Below are 20,127 nucleotides of genomic sequence, written 5' to 3' on the forward strand. Positions count from 1 at the left end.
TTTCAATTGCGTTGGAAAGTAGACATCTTGTGCTTTCCATAAATATATAATAGTCCATACTTTGTCCGAGATTTGATGGCCTAAACTGGCGTTCAAACGCTCACTAGAGACCCTTTTCTAGAGTAAAACGCCGGAACTGGCACCAGAACTGGAGTTAAACGCCCAAACTGGCACCCAAGTTGGTGTTTAACTCCAAGAATGGCCTATGCATGTGAAAGCTTCAATACTCAGGCCAAGCACACACCAAGTGGGCCCCAGAAGTGGATTTCCGCACTTTCTACACTTAGTTACTTATTTTCTGTAATCCTTAGAAACTAGTTTAGTATAAATAGCACTTTTTACTATTGTATTCATATGGTTGGAATAACATTTGGAGGCTAGCCAAACAGCCATGCCTGGACCTTCTTTTCTTATGTATTTTCTACGGTGGAGTTTCTACACCTCATAGATTAACATGCGGAGCTCTGCCGTTCTTCATGAATTAATGCAATTACTATTGTTTTTCTTTCAATTCATGCCTACTTCTTCTCCAAGATATACTCTTGTACTTAATTCAGTTAAGTTAGAATGAAGGGGTGACCCGTGACAATCACCCACTATCTTCGTTACTCGCTTAACCAAGATCCGCGTGCCTGACAACCACAAAGTGGTCTACATGATGTTCAATGTAGTCATTGAATGACAGCCAGAGTATATTCTCTTGGGTCTCTAATACACGGATCGAGTCCATGAGATTAGGATCTTCGTGGTATAGGCTATAACCAATTGGCAGCCATTCCTGAGATCTAGAAAGTCTAAACCTTGTCTGTGGTATTCCGAGTAGGATCTGGGAAGGGATGTCTATGACGAGCTTCAAACTTTCAAATGTTAGGCACAGTGATAGTGTGAAAAAGGATAAGGGTCCTATTCCGATGCTAGTGAGAACCGACAGATGATTAGCCGTGAGGTAGCTGTACCTGGTATTTTTCATTTGAGACGAGAAATCCGACAGTTGATTAGCCGTGCAGAGATCGTACCTGGTATTTTTCATCCGAGTGGATCATACAGCTTGCCATGGAAGGGAGCACGCATGATTGGAAGAAGAGAATAGGAAAGCAGAGGTTCAGAAGCAACAAAGCATCTCCAAACGCTTATCTGAAATTCCCACCAATGAATTACACAAGTATCTTATTTTATTTTATGTTTTATTTATCTTTTAATTATCAAAACCTCATAATCATTTGAATCCGCCTGACTGAGATTTACAAGATGACCATAGCTTGCTTCAAGATGACAAACTCCGTGGGATCGACCCTTACTCACGTTAGGTATTACTTGGACGTCCCGGTGCACTTGCTGGTTAGTTGTGCGGAGTTATGAAAAGTGTGAATCATAATTTCGTGCACCAGTGGTTTATCAATCTCCCCACACTTAAAATTAGCGTGTCCTCATGCTAAGCTCAAGGAGACCAAAAGAATGAATGGGGGAAAGTAGGACTCATGAAATGCGACCTATGTATATGAATGCAACTATATGTTAAGATGTTTCTATCTACTTGGTTAAAAGTAAACAAGTTCTACAAGACAAACATAACTCAGATTTCACTAATTCAAATCACACGATAAAAGACAAGTAAACTTGTAAGAAGATAGCTCATGAAAACAGGAATATAGAATCGAGCATTGAACCCTCACTGGAAGTGTATATGCACTCTAATCGCTCAAGTGTCTATGGTTAATCCACTCTACTCTTCTCTAGTCATGCTTTCTAAAACATGTTCTTCATCTAACCAATCAACAAATATTTAGTGTACAAATGCAAACATCATGAGGTCTTTTTAAGTTTGTAATGGGGCTAAGGTAAGGGTGAGGATATGTGGATGGCCAAGTGAGCTATAATATGAATCTTTGACTAACCTAAGTTCTCACCTAACTTTAAAATCATGCCTAGCTACCCATAATCTCACTTTTGTATATTTCACATACTCATGTATCAAATTTTCTTTAATTTTACCACATATGCATTGATCTTTTATTAAACTTTACATTGGGGTAATTTTGTTCGCTATTTATTTATTTATATTGTAATTTTTTTATGAGCATGAAAGCAAACATAACATATCAATGCATATGGTTTTTCTGGTTTCACATGAGTATGTACTCAAATTCCCAATATTTTTGTTAATAAACTATACTTTTTCATCAACCCAAGTTCCCACAATTCCCCACACTTAGTTGACACACAATCTCTATCTTAAGCTAGCCAAAGATTCAAATGGGATAATTAATTATTTTTCTGCTTAAACCTAGTGATGTGTGATGCAAGGATTTATACCGGTTCAGAATTCTACAAAATAATTCCGTTGTTAGTATAGTCTAAACCAATAGTAAATCCTCAAATCAAATTAAATTTGGTTTTGTCACATGTACAAACCACAATGAAAATTAACCGAAGTATTTAGACTCCGGGTCGTCTCACAAGGAATTGCAATGAAGTGTTTAATTATTGGCTATGAAGGGGGTAAGGGGTTTTAAATTTTATATTTTTGGCAAGAAAGTAAATGAACAATTAACTAATAAAAGAAAGGAAAAGATACTCTTGACTAGACATAGGTAATTGAGATCACCATCCTTGTCTACAAACCAAATATTGATAATTATAAGAGTCCAACTTATTAAGTCTGCTTCCAAAAGCCTTAAGTGCATAATATCTACTCCTAGGCTTGAAGTACGTCAAATAGGCTTGATCACATCAACCCATAAGTCCCAACCTATCTACTAATTAGATTAGTAGTGGGTTGGTGTCAATGAGAATCAAATTGATCACCAAGGGTTCTCAAATTACCAATTTATTGAGACCCAATGACTCAAGGTCCCTCAATTCTCTTAGCCTAGGCCAAGAGCAAAGAAAGCTACTCAAAAACTAGTGTAAACATTTCATCAAACACCTAGTGTGCAAGAAAAGTAAACATCATAAATTCAAGAATTAAAGGAGACCCAAAAATAACATAAGCAAGAAATCAATAATAGCAAGCAAGATCAACATAAAAGAAACATAGAAACATGAAATGGCATTAAAGGAAATTAGATCCAACAATGTTCATCAACATAAAAGAGAACAAAACATGAAATTAACAAGAGAAACTAAGAAGATTAAGACAATAGAACACTAAAATGTAAAGAGAATTAAAATCAAAACAAGAATTGAAAGATGAATTTGAGAGTGATTAACCTAACTTTATCCTAATTTCTATCCTAAATCTAGAAAGAGGAGAAAGCCTCTCTCTCTAGAATTCTATCCTAAAACATGATGAAAACTAAACTATGACTACTTGGTTCATTCCTCCCTCAATCCTTGGGTTCAATAGCAGCAGAAATGAGTTGGATTAGGCCCAAAATGAGCTAGAAATTGCCCCCAATGAGTTGCTTAAAGTGGACCCACGCTGCTCCATCGGCGCGCACGAGTACAGTGCACGTGCGCGTCCCTAGACGTCAAGCAAATATGGAAAATTTTATATCATTTTGAAGCCCCAGATGTTAGCTTTCCAATGCAATTAGAACCGCCTCATTTGGACCTCTATAGCTCAAGTTATGGTCGATTGAGTGCAAAGAGGTCAGACTTGACAGCTTTATGGTTACTTCATTTCTTCATGAGTTCTCCCACTTTACATACTTTTCTCCTCACTTCTTCCATCCAATACTTGCCTTATGAACCTGAAATCACTCAACAAACATATCAAGGTATCGAATGGAATTAAAGTGAGTTAAATTTAGCTATTTTAAGGCCTAAAAAGCATGTTTTCACATTTAAGCACAAATCAAGGGAGAAAACGATGCTATTTCATTGAATAAATGTGAGAAAATGTGATAAAATTCCCCAAATTAAGCACAAGATAAACCACAAAATCCGGGTTTATCAAATCTCCCCACACTTAAACCAAGCATGTCCTCATGCTAAGAATAAAGAAGGACAAGAAAAGGGATATGAACATTTATTCAATACAAAGAAACTATATAAACCTATCTACATGCATGCAACTAAATGCAAAATGCTTCTACCTACTTGGTTAAAAGTAAATCAATTCCCAAGAACACATATGAACAAATAGGGATAAGATCATATGATGATTCATGAATCCTACCAATTTGAATATCAAAATAAAGCACAAATAGACTTGCAAGAAGAAAAGCTCATGAAAGCCGGGAACAAGGAATCGAGCATCGAACCCTCACCGGAAGTGTATCCGCTTTAGTCGCTCAAGTGTATAGGGTCGATCACTCTATTCTCTTCTAATCATGCTTTCCATGATTTGTTTTTCATCTAACAATCAACAATTATTCAATGCAGGCATACATTCATCATGAGGTCTTATTCATAAGTTGTAATGAGGCTAGGGTAAAGGTAGGGATGCATATGGTCAAGTAAGCTTGAAATTTGCATCTTTGATTAGCCTAAGCTCTCACCTAACCTATATAACAACCTATAAAATTCTAATATAGTACCTAGCTATCCATGATTCCCACTTTTTCACATACTCATGCATTCTCTTTAATTCATATTCCATATGCATTGATTTTTATTGAACTTTACTTTGGGGCATTTTGTCCCCTTTTTATTTCTTTTTCTCTTTTTTTTCTTTTTCCATTTTATATATATGTTCTTTTTCTTTTTCTTTATCATTTTTTTCTAAAGTATATACAAACATATCAATGCATATGATTTTATATATGGTGCAGGAATATATACCCAATTCCCAATATTTTTAACAAAAATAGCAATTACACTTTTGCCTCAACCAATGTCCCAAGTTTCCCATACCCAAATGATACACACTCTCATTAGCCTAAGCTAATCAAGGATCTAAATTATGGGACATTTATTATTTTTCACTTAGGGGTAGTGATGTGCTAACATTAAGAACAAAAGGGATTCAATAGGCTCAAAATTGGCTAACAATGGCTGATGAAAGGTAGGCTATTTGGGTAAGTGAGCTAAATGAAATGATGGCCTCAATCATATAAATGCATGTATACATGGAATAATGGACATAAAGAATCAAACAAATCAAAGATTACAATCATAGAAAGAGAACAATACACACAAGAATGGAAAATAAGTGGTTATAAGATGCAACCACACATTTGGGCTCAAAACTCACATGCTTGTGTTCTTAGCTCAAAAATCATGTTCTAAAATAAATTCTTCAAGCAAGTTCAACAAAAAAAAATTTTTCGAATTGGTAGGGTTCCCTAAAAATAATTTTTCTTGGAAAAGAAATCATCACCCTAACCAAGTAGTCCTAACATAAAAAAAAATGGTGAAATATGTACAAATTCTAACTAACATGCAACATATCATGCAATGTAACAACTAGCTAACCAAAGAAAATTAAGAATTGGTGTTGAAAAAGGAAGTTGTTACCCATGGAGATCGGTCGGACGACCTCCCCACACTTAAAAATTTGCACCGTCCTTGGTGCATGCAAAGAAGATCAAGGTGGACGGGTAGCTACAATTGATGAGCTCCTTCAAGAGGTTGTGCGGGTGAGCTTGTTTTTGCCCCATTTAGAAGCTTTTCCATTCCTTCCCTTCTTGGTGGCCAACCTAAAAGAAAAGAAAAAGAAAGAAAATTAAGCCCATTACAAAGATATCAAACCAAATAGAACATAGGCAGGGGTGAATGCCAAATAAGAGTAAGGTTCTCAATACATGTTAGCTACGCATGTAGGTAAGAGAGCAATATAGGCAAAGGGCATATCAACTAATACTTGATGCAAGAGGAAATCCAAAGCATAGGTGAATAACATAAAGAGCATGTTACATCAAGCTTAATCAACAATTGACACAAACAAGATTAGTAATAAGCATGAGAGCATTTGGTCCCATCCTAACTCAATGATGATAATGTATAAAAACAAGGGATCATGAGTTAGGAAAGACTAAAGCACTAATCTTGTGTGTAGAGCAAATATTACAATTAATGTCAAACAAGTCACAAAGCACCAAGATTAACCAAGAAATTCTCAACAATTGAATATGAGAATTCAACACCATTATTAAAATAAGAACTTAGAAAAGAAAACAAGAACAAGTTATAAAAACAAAATTAAAATGCAATGGGCGATAGTATGCAAATGCAACATATAGAAGAAAATGAAAATAAGAAAAGTAAAAAGTGGACTTTTGAAAAGAAAAGAAGAAGGGAAAAAAAGTAAGAAAGGAAGAAAGAAGGAGAAATAAAGAGGAAGAAACTAGGAGGAAAAGAAGAGAAGAAGGGAGAAAGAAAACAGGGCAGTACATGGGAAAAACAGGGCCCGGAGGGCGACACGTACGCATCACGCACGCGTGCGCGTGGGTGGGCAGGCGAGACAGGCGACGCGGACGCGCATAGCACGCATACGCGTGGATGTGAAGATGGCGGCCGACGCGTACGCGTCATGCACGCTCGCACGTGGGTCGCAGGCATAGAATAGGCACCAACTGGGCCTAACTCTCTAGTTTTTGTACCAAGAGTGTGGGATGCACCACCGACGCGCGCGCGCACAGCACGCTTGCACGCAGATACCCTTTTTTTTAAAGAACAGGACACTCTCCTAATCTACAAACATTCTAAAACAAACAAGAATAAAATTTAACAAAAATTTCTTTTTAGTTTTTTTGAAAAATTTTCAAATACAAGGCAAACAAAACTTACACTACAAGCAAAACATAATTCAACAACAACTAACCTACAACTAAAGGCACAAATCTAATCAAACAAACTAATAACAAAACACTAAAACAAAAGTATGCAATGAATAAAACTACCTAACAATGGCAACTCTAATCACTTATTAACCAAATCTAAAAGAGAGTGGAAAGATTTTACCATGGTGGGGTGTCTCCCACCTAGCACTTTTGTTTATTGTCCTTAAGTTGGACTTATAGGGAGCTCCTTTTAAGGTGGCTTGTGCTTGACGAAGCTATCCTTGAACATCCACCAATGCTTGAATCTCCAATAAGCTTTAGTCTTCAAAGAAGATAACTCCAAGCCTTGATGGAGTTCCACACAAGCCATGGGCTCCCAAATTTGATTCTCCTTATGCGATCTGGGATCCCACACTTTGTTTTGACACCCATCTTCAAATTGATCATCATGATTCCAATTGGGTGGCATGACCTTAGAATTCTCAATTAAGCATCCAAACATTCTCATAGACCCATGGAATTTGGTTCTACACCAACCATTGCTATTCAACTTCGAGCATGAAACCATCATGAACCTAGAGTGATGTTTACAACCACTACACAACTCTCTCCTACTCTTAACTCCACAAAGAGCTCTAAGTTGACCATCATTTTCAATCAAACTATATTCAAGTGAGAAGGTAAAGCTTAGGGATAAGGATTTTACCCACTTGAATGTTGTGTAGGATGGTGACTTAGGAAGGGAAACCTCCCTACACTTAGCCAATGTGAGATCCATTCCCTTGTGCTCTTTCTTTGCATCTTCCACCTCTTTGCAAGCTTCTTCAATTTCAATTCCTTGCTCACCAACTTCTCCTATACACCCTTCATTGCTCAAACCATGTGTCAGAGGTTGTGCACGGTCCTCCTTGTCATCAATTTCATAGCATAATGAGGGAGATTCATCAATTTCAAAAGACTCATTAGTTGGTTTGGAATCATCTTCAATGATGGATCTTGCTTCTTGCTCAACCTCCTCCTCTTGGTGGCTTCTTTCTAATCCAATCTCTTCTTCATTGCTTACCAAAGGTATGGGAGGTGAGGTATCTTCTTTCTTACCCTCTATGTCAAACCCAATTGGAGAGGATTCAATTGTACATAAGAATTCTTCAATTATTGAATCCATCTCTTAATCAACCTCTTCAAAGGCTTCAACCATTTTTTCTGGCTCAATTATCTCGACTTCCTCCCCTTGTGGAAGTCCTTGTTTCACCCCTTCTTCTACACCTTGAAGCTCTAAACTCACTCCCTCACTATGCTCCTTGATTGCTTCTCCACATTCAACAATGGGAGTTCCTTGATCGCATAGGCTTAGGCGGGAAGAGACCATATTGCTAACGGCTTCCGCTAGGGTAGCCATCTTGGCTTCTAGCTCCTTAAACTCCTTTTGGTTCTCTTCTTTCCTTCGAATGTAAGAACTAACACATTCTTGGAGAGGATCATCCATTGGAGGTGGTGTGGAAAAAGAAGGTTCATTGTTTGGGAAGGAGGTTTCATAATTAGAAGTTGGTTCATCTTGGAAAGGGTATGGAGATGTCGTATATTGAGGTGGTTCTTGAGAGTAATTGTGTTGGAATGGTAGTGGTTCCATGTATGGTTCATACGGTTCATAAGGTGGTTGGTATGGTGGATAATGATTAGGGTCATAATAAGGTGTTTGGTAGTAGGGGGCTTGTGAGTAAGGTGGTTCAAAGTCATGTTGAGGCAATGGTTCATAGGCATGTGGTGGTGGTTGTTGACAATCACAATAAGGGTCACTACATCTATTAGATTGATATGCATTAGGATTAGAATTATACTTATAAGAATCCGGAGGTTGTTGTTGCCAAGAAGGTTGATCAATCCCTTGAGGCTCCTCCCATCTTTTTTTGTTCCATCCTTGATACACATCCTCATTGTAGCTCCCATTTCCTACAACATAATTTGAACCAAACTCATAGCCAAAGTGAGGATGAGAATTCATAATAGCAAAAGAGAATAAAAACAAGTACTAATAAGAACTAATAAAAACTAACTCCTAAAGCAATCAAAACTAACAAAGAAGCCTATTAACATGTATAAAATAGCCAATAACAAAGCACCATTGCAACTCCCCGGCAACGGCGCCATTAATTTGATCCAAGGATTTATACCGGTTCAGAATTCCACAAAATAATTCCGTTGTTAGTATAGGCCAAACCAATAGTCAATCCTCAAATCAAATTAAATTTGGTTTTGTCACATGTACAAACCCCAATGAAAATTAACCGAAGTATTTAGACTCTGGGTCATCTCACAAGAAATTGTAATGAAGTGTTTAATTATTGGCTATGAAGGGGTAAGGGATTTTAAATTTTATATTTTTGGCAAGAAATTAAATGGCAAGAAAGTAAATGAACCTAATAAAAGAAAGGAAAAGATACTCTTGGCTAGACATAGGTAATTGAGATCATCATCCTTGTCTACAAACCAAATATTGATAATTATGAGAGTCCAACCTATTAAGTCTACTTCCAAAAGCTTTAAGTATGTAATATCTACTCCTAGGCTTAAAGTACGTCAAATAGGCTTGATCACATCAACCCATAAGTCCCAACCTATCTACTAATTAGATTAGTAGTGGGTTGGTGTCAATGAGTATGAAATTGATCACCAAGGGTTCTCAAATCACCAATTCATTGAGACCCAATGACTCAAGGTCACTCAATTCCCTTAGCCTAGGCCAAGAGCAAAGAAAGCTATCCAAAAACTAGTGTAAACATTTTATCAAACACCTAGTGTGCAAGAAAAGTAAACATCATAAATGCAAGAATTAAAGGAGACCCATAACTAACATAAGCAAGAAATCAATAATAGCAAGCAAGATCAACATAAAAGAAACATAGAAACATGAAATGGCATTAAAAGGAAATTAGATCCAACAATGTTCATCAACATAAAAGAGAACAAAACATGAAATTAACAAGAGAAACTAAGAAGATTAAGACAATAGAACACTAAAATGTAAAGAGAATTAAAATCAAAACAAGAATTGGAAGGTGAATTTGAGAGTGATTAACCTAACTTTATCCTACTTTCTATCCTAAATCTAGAGAGAGGAGAGAGCCTCTCTCTCTAGAATTCTATCCTAAAACATGATGGAAACTAAACTATGACTACTTGGTTCATTCTCCCCTCAATCCTTGGGTTCAATAGCATCAGAAATGAGTTGGATTGGGCCCAAAATGAGCTAGAAATCGCCCCCAACGAGTTGCTTAAAGTGGACCCACGCTGCTCCATCAGAGTGCACACGTACAGTGCGCGTGCGTGTCCCTAGACGTCAGAAAACTATGGCAAATTTTATATCATTTTGGAGCCCCTGATGTTATCTTTCCAACGCAACTAGAACCGCCTCATTTGGACCTCTGTAGCTCAAGTTATGGTCGATTGAGTGCGAAGAGGTCAGACTTGATAGCTTTACGGTTCCTTCATTTCTTCATGAGTTCTCCCACTTTGCATGCTTTTCTCCTCACTTCTTCCATCCAATACTTGCCTTATGAACCTGAAATCACTCAACAAATATATCAAGGCATTGAATGGAATTAAAGTGATTTAAATTCAGCTATTTTAAGGCCTAAAAAGCATGTTTTCACATTTAAGCACAAATCAAGGGAGAATTGCAAAACCATGCTATTTCATTGAATAAATATGGGAAATGGTGATAAAATCCCCTAAATTAAGCACAAGATAAACCAAAAAATTGGAGTTTATCAATGCAATAAAATACAAAACAAATGGGAATTAAAAGGCTAAAACTGGCAAACAAGGTTAATTGAAGTGGTAGGCCATTTGGGATAAGTGAGCTAATAACAAATGATGGCCTCAATCATATGCGTGCATGCGAATACACTAAACAATGGACATATAGAATGGAATAAACTATAGATTGCAATCATAGAGAAGAAAACACACCAGAATACAATATTATGGTTAAATAATGTAACCATATAATTAAGCTCAAGATCTCACAGGTTGTGTGTTCTTAGCTATAAACCATGTTCCAAATTACAATCTTCAAACAAGTTTAACACAAATTTCCAATTTAAATTAGTGGAATACTATAAAATAGGGTCTTGAAAAGAAACTCATTACTTCAACTAAGCAAAACATACATGCAAGCATTTATTATCATGCAATCTATCCTATCTAACAAAAGAAAAACTAAAATGTTGGTGTTAAGAGAGAGAGAGATTACCTCCAGAAGTCAGGGACTGACCTCCCCACACTTAAGACTTGGCACGGTCCTCCGTGCCATTAGTAAGGAGCAAGGTAGGGATGGAAGCATCGCCTCCGCTATCTGGCTCGCCATGGCTCCCTGTGCTACTAGGTGAAGGGGAGTCCGGGGTGTCTTTCTGTTCCGGAGGTGGGTGAGTACCAACAATGAGCTCCTTCAGATAGTTGTATCAGCGCTTGTTGCGGTGCTCCATTCGCTCCGTCCGCCGGTCTTGCCGGTCAAACCTCTGAAGGATCTGAAGGAACATCTGATGGGTGGATGGTGCTTGTGGCGTAGATAATGGTAGAGTAGAAGAAGGAGGAGTGTCCAAAGATGGGCCTGGAGGCCGGCTCGCAGAGGGAAATGGGGGTCTTATGTACTTCCCATTCAGGACATACTGATCAGCCCTAGGGATCATGACCTTTGTGTCTCCAGCCCGAGAGGAAACACCTGCGGCAGAGACTAAATCTAAAACCAATGTAGGAAAGGTAGGTTACCCGCAATCTGTACGTGTCCCATTGCCTGCCGGATGAGTCGGGGCAGGTTGAGAGGCTGTTCTGTCAGGAGGCACCAGATGAGAACAGCCATGTCCGCTGTGAATGTGGACTCATGAGTGCTCAGAAAGATATAGTGGGACATAATCTATGCCCACACGCGAGCCTCCAAAGTAAGTGATTAGGCTGAGATGCTCTTGATATTGACCGGTGTTGCCCATAGATCCAGGTGCTGCTAGGTTGGGCTATAACTCCAAGGACGTTATCCCAGTCGAACTGATATATCAGGCGCTTAATAGAGGTCTCTTGATATGCATCCAATCCCTTTGGGCTAGGTGGAAGATCCAGTGCTCTCTAGATGGCACTCTCAGAGACAGGGACTTGCTGCTAACAAACATAGACAGTCTGCAGGGTAGGTGGTGCACGAAATTGTGATTACACTTTTCACAACTCCGCACAACTAATCAGCAAGTGCACTGGGTCGTCCAAGTAATACCTTACGTGAGTAAGGGTCGATCCCACGGAGATTGTCGACTTGAAGCAAGCTATGGTTATTTTGAAAATCTTAGTCAGGAGATTAATGATAAAAGTGATTGTATTTATGAAAAATAAATAACATGAAATAAATAGTACTTGTGATTCAGTAATGAGAAACAGGCTGAGGCTCCGGAGATGCTCCGTCATCTGAATCTCTACTTTCCTACTGTCTTCTTCTCCAAACACGCATGGCTTCCTTCAATGGCAAGCATTATGTTCTTCTCAGATGAAAAATACCAGGTACGATCTCTGTACGGCTAATCAACTGTCAGATTTCTCGTCTCGGATGAAAAATACCATGTACAGCTACCGCACGGCTAATCATCTGTCGGTTCCCACTAGCGTCGGAATAGGACCCTTGTCCTTTTGCACACTGCCACTGCGCTCAACATTCGCAGGTTTGAAGCTCGTCACAGTCATCCCTTCCCAGATCCTACTCAGAATACCACAGACAAGGTTTAGACTTTTCGGATCCCAGGAATGCTGCCAATTGGTTCTAGCCTATACCACAAAGGTTCTAACCTCCGGACTCGGTCAGTGGATCAGAAACCCAAGAGATACGTACTCAAGCTGTCACCCAATGACTACGTTGAGCTCAGATAGAACGGAGTGGTTTTCAGGCACGCATTCATAGGGTTGAGGATAATGATGAGTGTCACGGATCATCATATTATCCATATTGAAGTACGAGTGAGTATTTTAGAATAGAATCAAGCGTGATTGAATAGAAAACAGTAGTAATTGCATTAATCCATTGAAACACAGCAGAGCTCCTCACCCCCACCTATGGGGTTTTGAGACTCATGCCGTCAAAGTTACAATATGAAGTGTAAAAATGTCATAAGGTACAAAATGAATCTCTAAAAGTAGTTTTTATACTAGACTAGTAACTTAGGTTTACAGAAAATAAGTAACTAAGTGCAGATAGTGCAAAAATCCACTTTCGGGACCCACTTGATGCGTGCCTGTATTGAGCTTGCAAGATTTCACGTTCATATACCCAAAGCTGGCGTTAAACACTACCCTGGGTGCCAGAATGGGCGTTTAACGCCGAAAAAAGTACCAGTTCTGGCGTTTTACGCCAGACAGTTTTAGGCTGACTTTGAACGCCAGTTTGGGCCATCAAATCTCGGGCAAAGTATGGACTATTATATATTGCTGAAAAGCCCAATTGGGCTTCTGTAGCTCCAAAAAATCTACTTCGAGTGCAGGAGGGTCAGAATCCAACAGCATCTGTAGTCCTTTTTCAGCCTCTGAATCAGATTTTTGCTCAGGTCCCTCAATTTCAGCCAAAAAATACCTGAAATTATAAAAAAACATACAAACTCATAGTAAAGTCTAGAAATGTAATTTTTGAATAAAAACTAATAAAAATATAACAAAAAGTGATTAAATCATACTAAATACTTTGTAAAAACAATGCCAAAAAGGGTATAAATTATCCGCTCATCACAATACCAAACTTAAATTGTTGCTTGTCCCCAAGCAACCAAAAACAAAATATCAATGAAGCTCATTTCCAAATAGATGAGCGGAGCTAGTGGCTTTCTGCTTCTGAACAGTTTTGGCATCTCACTTTATCCTTTGAAGTTCAGAATGATTGGCATCTATAGGAACTCAGAATTCAGATAGTATTATTGATTCTCCTATTTCAGTATGTTGATTCTTGAACACAGCTACTTTATGTGTCTTGGCCGTGACCCTAAGCATTTTGTTTTCCAGTATTACCACCGGATACATAAATGCCACAGACACATAACTGGGTGAACCTTTTCAGATTGTGATTCAGCTTTGCTAAAGTCCCCAGTTAGAGGTGCCCAGAGCTCTTAAGCACACTCTTTTTGCTTTGGACCACGACTTTAACCGCTCAGTCTCAAGCTTTTCACTTGATACCTTCACGCCACAGGCACATGGTTAGGGACAGCTTGGTTTAGCCGCTTAGGCCAGGATTTTATTCCTTTAGGCCCTCCTATCCATTAATGCTCAAAGCCTTGGATCCTTTTTCCCTTGCCTTTTGGTTTAAAGGGTTATTGGCTCTTTCTACCTGCTTTTTCTTTTTCTTTCTTCTCTTCTCCTTTTTTTTTTCCGCAAGCTTTTGTTCTTCACTACTTTTTCTTGCTTCAAGAATTAATTTTATGATTTTTTAGATTATCAATAATATTTCTCCTTTTTCATTATTCTTTCAAGAGCCAACAGTTTTAACATTTATGAACAACAATATCAAAAATATGCACTGTTTAAGCATTCATTCAGAAAACAAAAAGTATTGCCACCACATCAAAATAATTAGATTATTTTCAAGATGTAATTCAAAATTCATGTACTTCTTTCTCTTTTTTTTAGAAAATATTTTTTATTTAAGGATTATGAAGGATTCATAGGACATTCATAGCTTTAATACATAGATTCTAAACTTTATTGATCATGAAATAAAAATAAGATATAAAATAAACATAAAAGCAAACAAATAATAATAAAAAAAAAGGAAATTAAAGACATAAAAATAAATGACTCTAATACTAATACTTATGTGACTCTTAAAATAGGTTTCTAATAATAAAAGTTATCATAGAGTTAGGACTCAAAAACCTTGACTTTGAGGGGTAGGTGCTCCTTTAATTTGTGGGACATCCAACTCTTCAAGGGACAGCTTCTGGCGCTTTAGTTTCTGTAGCTCATGCACTTGCTTCTCTTGTTCTCTGAGCAGTTTGCAGAGCATGCTGTTCTGATTCTGCTGCTCTTCTTTGAGTTGATCTATAGATTCTTGCATCTTGTTGACAGATGCTTCTAAGCGGGCCCAATAGTCAAATTGAGGAATTTTTGGGAGGAGCTCATGCGCCCTCCTCTTGATGAGGTTGCCTTGAACTTGAGGTCCATCTATTACCCTTTTGGTGATTGGGTATTCAACTGGGATATACTCATCCACACCTATCTGTACTCCCGCATCTTTACATAAGAGACTGATCAAGCTTGGGTAAGCCAATTTGGCCTCAGTGGGTTCCTTGTTTGCAAATAAGTAAATTTCATAAGGAATTAATTGATGAACCTCCACTTCTTTTCCCAGCATAATACAGTGGATTATCACTGCTCTTTTGACAGTGACTTCAGAGCAGTTACTGGTAGGAAGTATAGATTGCCCAATGAAATCCAACTAGCCCCTAGCAACTGGCTTGAGGTCTCCTCTCTTCAGTTGCTTTGGGATACCTTTTGAATTGGTTATCCACTTGGTTCCAGGGAGGCAAATGTCCTCTAGAACTTGATCCAACTTTTTATCTTTAGTCATTCTCCTATTAAAAGATTCTAGATCATCCTGTAGTTGAGAAAGTTTGAGGACTTCTCTCACTTTGTCAAGATGGAAGTAGATAATCTTCCCTCTGACCATGGTTCAAAAAGTACGGAAGGCAGTTCCCTCCATTCTTTGCTTATCTGTTAGCCACAGATTTGGATAGAATTCCTGGATCATGTTTCTTCCTACATTTATCTCAGGATTAGCCAGGATTTCCTAGCCTCTGTTTTAAATCTACTCTTGGATCTCCGGATACTCGTCTTCTTTCAGATCGAACTTGACAAAAGATATAGGAGGGAGGGAATTGTTTCAAAATTTTAGAAAAAGATATGATTGATAAAAGATAACCATGAAATGAAAAAGATGAGATTCTTTTCAAAAATTTAAAAGATTGGAAAAGATATGAGGAAGTTAAATCTAAATTTTTTTTATGCATCTAAGAAATAAAAGATGATATGAATGAGTTAAAAAGATTTGAAAAGAAATTGGAAATATGAATGAGGTTTTGAAAAGGAATTGAAAAGAATTGAAAGAGAATCAAGAAAAATTTATAATTTTTATAATTTTTTGTGAATGGACATTAAAAAATGAATGTTTGTAATGTTTGGATGCAGAAAATTTTGATTTAAAACATGAAAATTCGAAAAAATTTGAATTGAAATGAAATTACCTCTCCCCTAGCTGTTCTGGCGTTAAACGCCCAGAATGATAGCCATTCTGGCGTTTAACGCCCATCTGGTGGCCATTTTGGGCGTTTAATGCCCAGCCAGATACCCTGGCTGGCGTTAAACGCCATAAATCCTTTCTCACTAGGTGTTTTTCTGAACACCCAGGATGCTGCTGTTTCTGGCGTTAAACACCCAGAATGTTGCCCATTCTGGCATTTAACGCCCAATTTGCCTCTTTACTGGCATTTTAACGTGATAGTTTAGGCTCGTGGGTTATGTCGGTAAAGAGTTTCTCGGTAAAGTCGCGTTGCAAGTATAGCTCTACCAACAACAATCCTCGAGTATCAAATTTAGAAAGGGATTTGATTGTCACAAGTTCAACCCCAATAGAAATAACTGAAGTATTCAAACCTCGGGTCGTCTCACAAGGAATGGGCAAACATGTGCTTCAACATTGGTGAGAAATCTGGGGTTGTGAGTCATGAGCAAGAGATTAAACTATGAACCTTAACAAGCAAGTAATCTTAAAATGCAAGAAATCAATTCAGTTGAATAAGCAAGATGTAAATAATTCCAAACTAACAAAATAACATCCAATAAGATTCTATTCCAAACTAACAAGTAACTATAACTAAGACAAGTAATCAAGAATTTTGGGTTTTCAAATATGAATGACAAAAGCAACTCTTGGCTAGGCATGGGAATTGGGGTCACCATCCTTGTCTAATAACCATATCTTAACAATTATGAGGAACCAAACTCATTAAGTCTACTTCTATACTTGAAGTACGTTAAATGGTTTGGTCAACATCAACCCATAAGTTCTAACCTCACTACTAATTGACTTAGTAGTAGGTTAGTGTCAATGGCCTTCAAATTGACCACTAAGGGTTCCCAAATCATCAAATCCTTTAGACCCAATGACTCAAGTTTACCCAATTCCCTTAGCCTAGGCCAAGAGTAAAGAGAACTACTCCATAATCAAAGTAAACAATTCATCAAACACATGGTAAGCATTATCAAAAGACATGTTCAAATTGCAATTAAATTGAAATTAACAAGTACCCACTAACAATTATCAACATACAATCACTCAAACAACACAATTAATCATAGAAATCATCAATGTAACATCAACAAATCAAGATTCACAACATTCATGAAATGGGTATAAAATGATAGTTGACAAGAATTCATAAAACTAACACAAGATCTAAGCAAAATTATACTAAGGAATTCAAATTAAGCAATCAAAACTAGTAATTAACAAGATCCAATTTAGAATTCAACAAGGGAAGATTAAATTAAAGCTAGATCTAGAGAGGAACAAGAGTTTCTCTCTCTAGAACAGCAAAGAACCAAAAACTAGCTAAAAATTTAGTCTAGTGTAAAATGAATGATCCCTCCCTTTCCCCCTAGCATCCTTGGGTCTTTTCCATGCAGAAACAGCTTTAATTTGGGCCTGATGAGCCTCAGAAATCGCCAGGCATGATTTCCTTTAATGAGGTCACGTGCAGCTTTCCGCGCGTGCGCGTGATGAGCGGATAATTTATACGCTTTTTGGCATTGTTTTTAGTATGTTTTTAGTACAATCTAGTTACTTTTAGGGATGTTTTCATTAGTTTTTATGTTAAATTCACATTTCTGGACTTTACTATGAGTTTGTGTGTTTTTCTGTGATTTCAGGTATTTTCTGGCTGAAATTGAGGGACTTGAGCAAAAATCAGATTCAGAGGTTGAAGAAGGACTGCTGATGCTGTTGGATTCTAACCTCCCTGCACTCAAAGTAGATTTTCTGGAGCTACAGAACTTTAAATGGCGCTCTTCCAATTGCGTTGGAAAGTAGACATCTAGGGCTTTCCAGCAATATATAATAGTCCATACTTTGGCCAAGAATAGACGACGTAAGCTGGCGTTCAACGCCAGCTTTCTGCCCAAATCTGGCGTCCAGCGCCAGAAAAGGAGCCAAAACCAGAGTTGAACGCCCAAACTGGCACAAAAGCTGGCGTTCAACTCCAAGAAGGACCTCTACACGTACAACACTCAAGCTCAGCCCAAGCACACACCAAGTGGGCCCCAGAAGTGGATTTATGCATCAATTACTTACTCATGTAAACCCTAGTGACTAGTTTATTATAAATAGGACCTTTTACTATTGTATTAGATATCCTGGATTGTATTTTGATCCTGTGATCACGTTTTAGGGGGCTGGCCATCTCGGCCATGCCTGGACCTTTCACTTATGTATTTTTAACGGTAGAGTTCCTACACTCCATAGATTAAGGTGTGGAGCTCTGCTGTTCCTCAAAGATTAATGCAAAGTACTACTGTTTTCTATTCAATTCATCTTATTTTGCTTCTAAGATATTCATTCGCACTTCAACCTGAATGTGATGAACGTGACAATCATCATCATTCCCTATGAACGCGTGCCTGACAACCACTTCCGTTCTACATTAGAATTGAATGAGTATCTCTTAGATCTCTTAATCGGAATCTTCGTTGCGTAAGCTAGAATGATGGCGGCATTCAAGAGAATTCGGAAGGTCTAAACCTTGTCTGTGGTATTCCGAGTAGGATTCAATGAATGAATGACTGTGACGAGCTCCAAACTCGCGATTGCAGGGCGTTAGTGACAGACGCAAAAGGATAGTAAATCCTATTCCAGCATGATCGAGAACCGACAGATGAATAGCCGTGCCGTGACAGGGTGCGTTGACCATTTTCACTGAGAGGATAAGATGAAGCCATTGACAAGGGTGATGCCTCCAAACGATTAGCCGTGCCGTGACAGGGCATTGGATCCTTTTCCTGAGAGATGACCGAAAGTAGCCATTGACAGTGGTGATGTATCACATAAAGCCAGCCATGGAAAGGAGTAAGACTGATTGGATGAAGATAGCAGGAAAGCAGAGGTTCAGAGGAACGAAAACATCTCCATTCGCTTATCTGAAATTCCCACCAATGAATTACATAAGTATTTCTATCCCTATTTTTTTATATTATTTTCGAAAACTCCATAACCATTTGATATCCGCCTGACTGAGATTTGCAAGGTGACCATAGCTTGCTTCATACCGACAATCTCCGTGGGATTCGACCCTTACTCACGTAAGGTATTACTTGGACGACCCAGTGCACTTGCTGGTTAGTTATGCGAAGTTGTGAAGATATGTTTAGACCATGGTTCTGTGCATCCGTTTTTGGTGCCATTGCCAGGGAATCAATTTTGAACAACAATTCACAACCTGAGTAGCAATTTCGCATACCAAGTTTTTGGCGCCGTTGCCGGGGATTGTTCGAGTTTGGACAACTGACGGTTCATCCTGTTGCTCAGATTAGGTAATTTTCTTTTTGTTTTGCTTTCAAAAATTTTTCAAAAATCTTTCAAAAAATTTTTCTTTTGTTTTTGAAAAAAAAATAATAATAAAAATAATATTTTCAAAAATAAATTATTCTATGGCTTCAAAATTTTTAAGAATGAATTCTAGTGTTTCATGAAGCATGTGATGCCTGGCTGGCTGTAAAGCCATGTCTAAATTCATTTGGACTGAGGCTTCCAAACCATCAGCATAGAGGCAAGTTACATATTTGATAAGTAATGAGCAATATATTCTGATATCTTTCTGAAGCTTGGCTGGCCATTGGCCATGTCTAGTATTTTGGACCGGAGCTTTCATTGAAAGCTTGGCTGGCTCATGAGCCATGTCTAATTCCTGGACTGAAGCTTTAGACTAAACATGGCAAGATTCCTGGAATTCATGTTAAAAAATTTTGGAATCCTTATTTTTTCTTTTTCATATAATTTTCGAAACAAAAATCCAAAAAAAATAGAAAATCATAAAAATCAAAAATATTTTTTTTGTGTTTCTTGTTTGAGTCATGAGTCATGTTATAAGTTTGGTGTCAATTGCATGTGCATCTTGCATTTTTCGAAAATTCATGCATTCATAGTGTTCTTCATGATCTTCAAGTTGTTCTCGGTAAGTCTTCTTGCTTGATCTTTGCATTTACATGTTTTGTGTCTTTTCTTGTTTTTCATATGCATTCTTGAATTCTTAATGTCTAAGCATTAAAGAATTCTAAGTTTGGTGTCTTGCATGTTTTCTTTGCATTAAAAATTTTTCAAAATTGTGTCTATGATGTTCATCTTGACATTCATAGTGTTCTTGGTGTTCATCTTGACATTCATAGCATTCTTGCATGC

Source organism: Arachis ipaensis, chromosome B10 (assembly GCF_059453495.1).
Source record: "Arachis ipaensis isolate K30076 ecotype BB chromosome B10, ASM5945349v1, whole genome shotgun sequence".
In the NCBI taxonomy this organism is placed as follows: domain Eukaryota; kingdom Viridiplantae; phylum Streptophyta; class Magnoliopsida; order Fabales; family Fabaceae; genus Arachis; species Arachis ipaensis.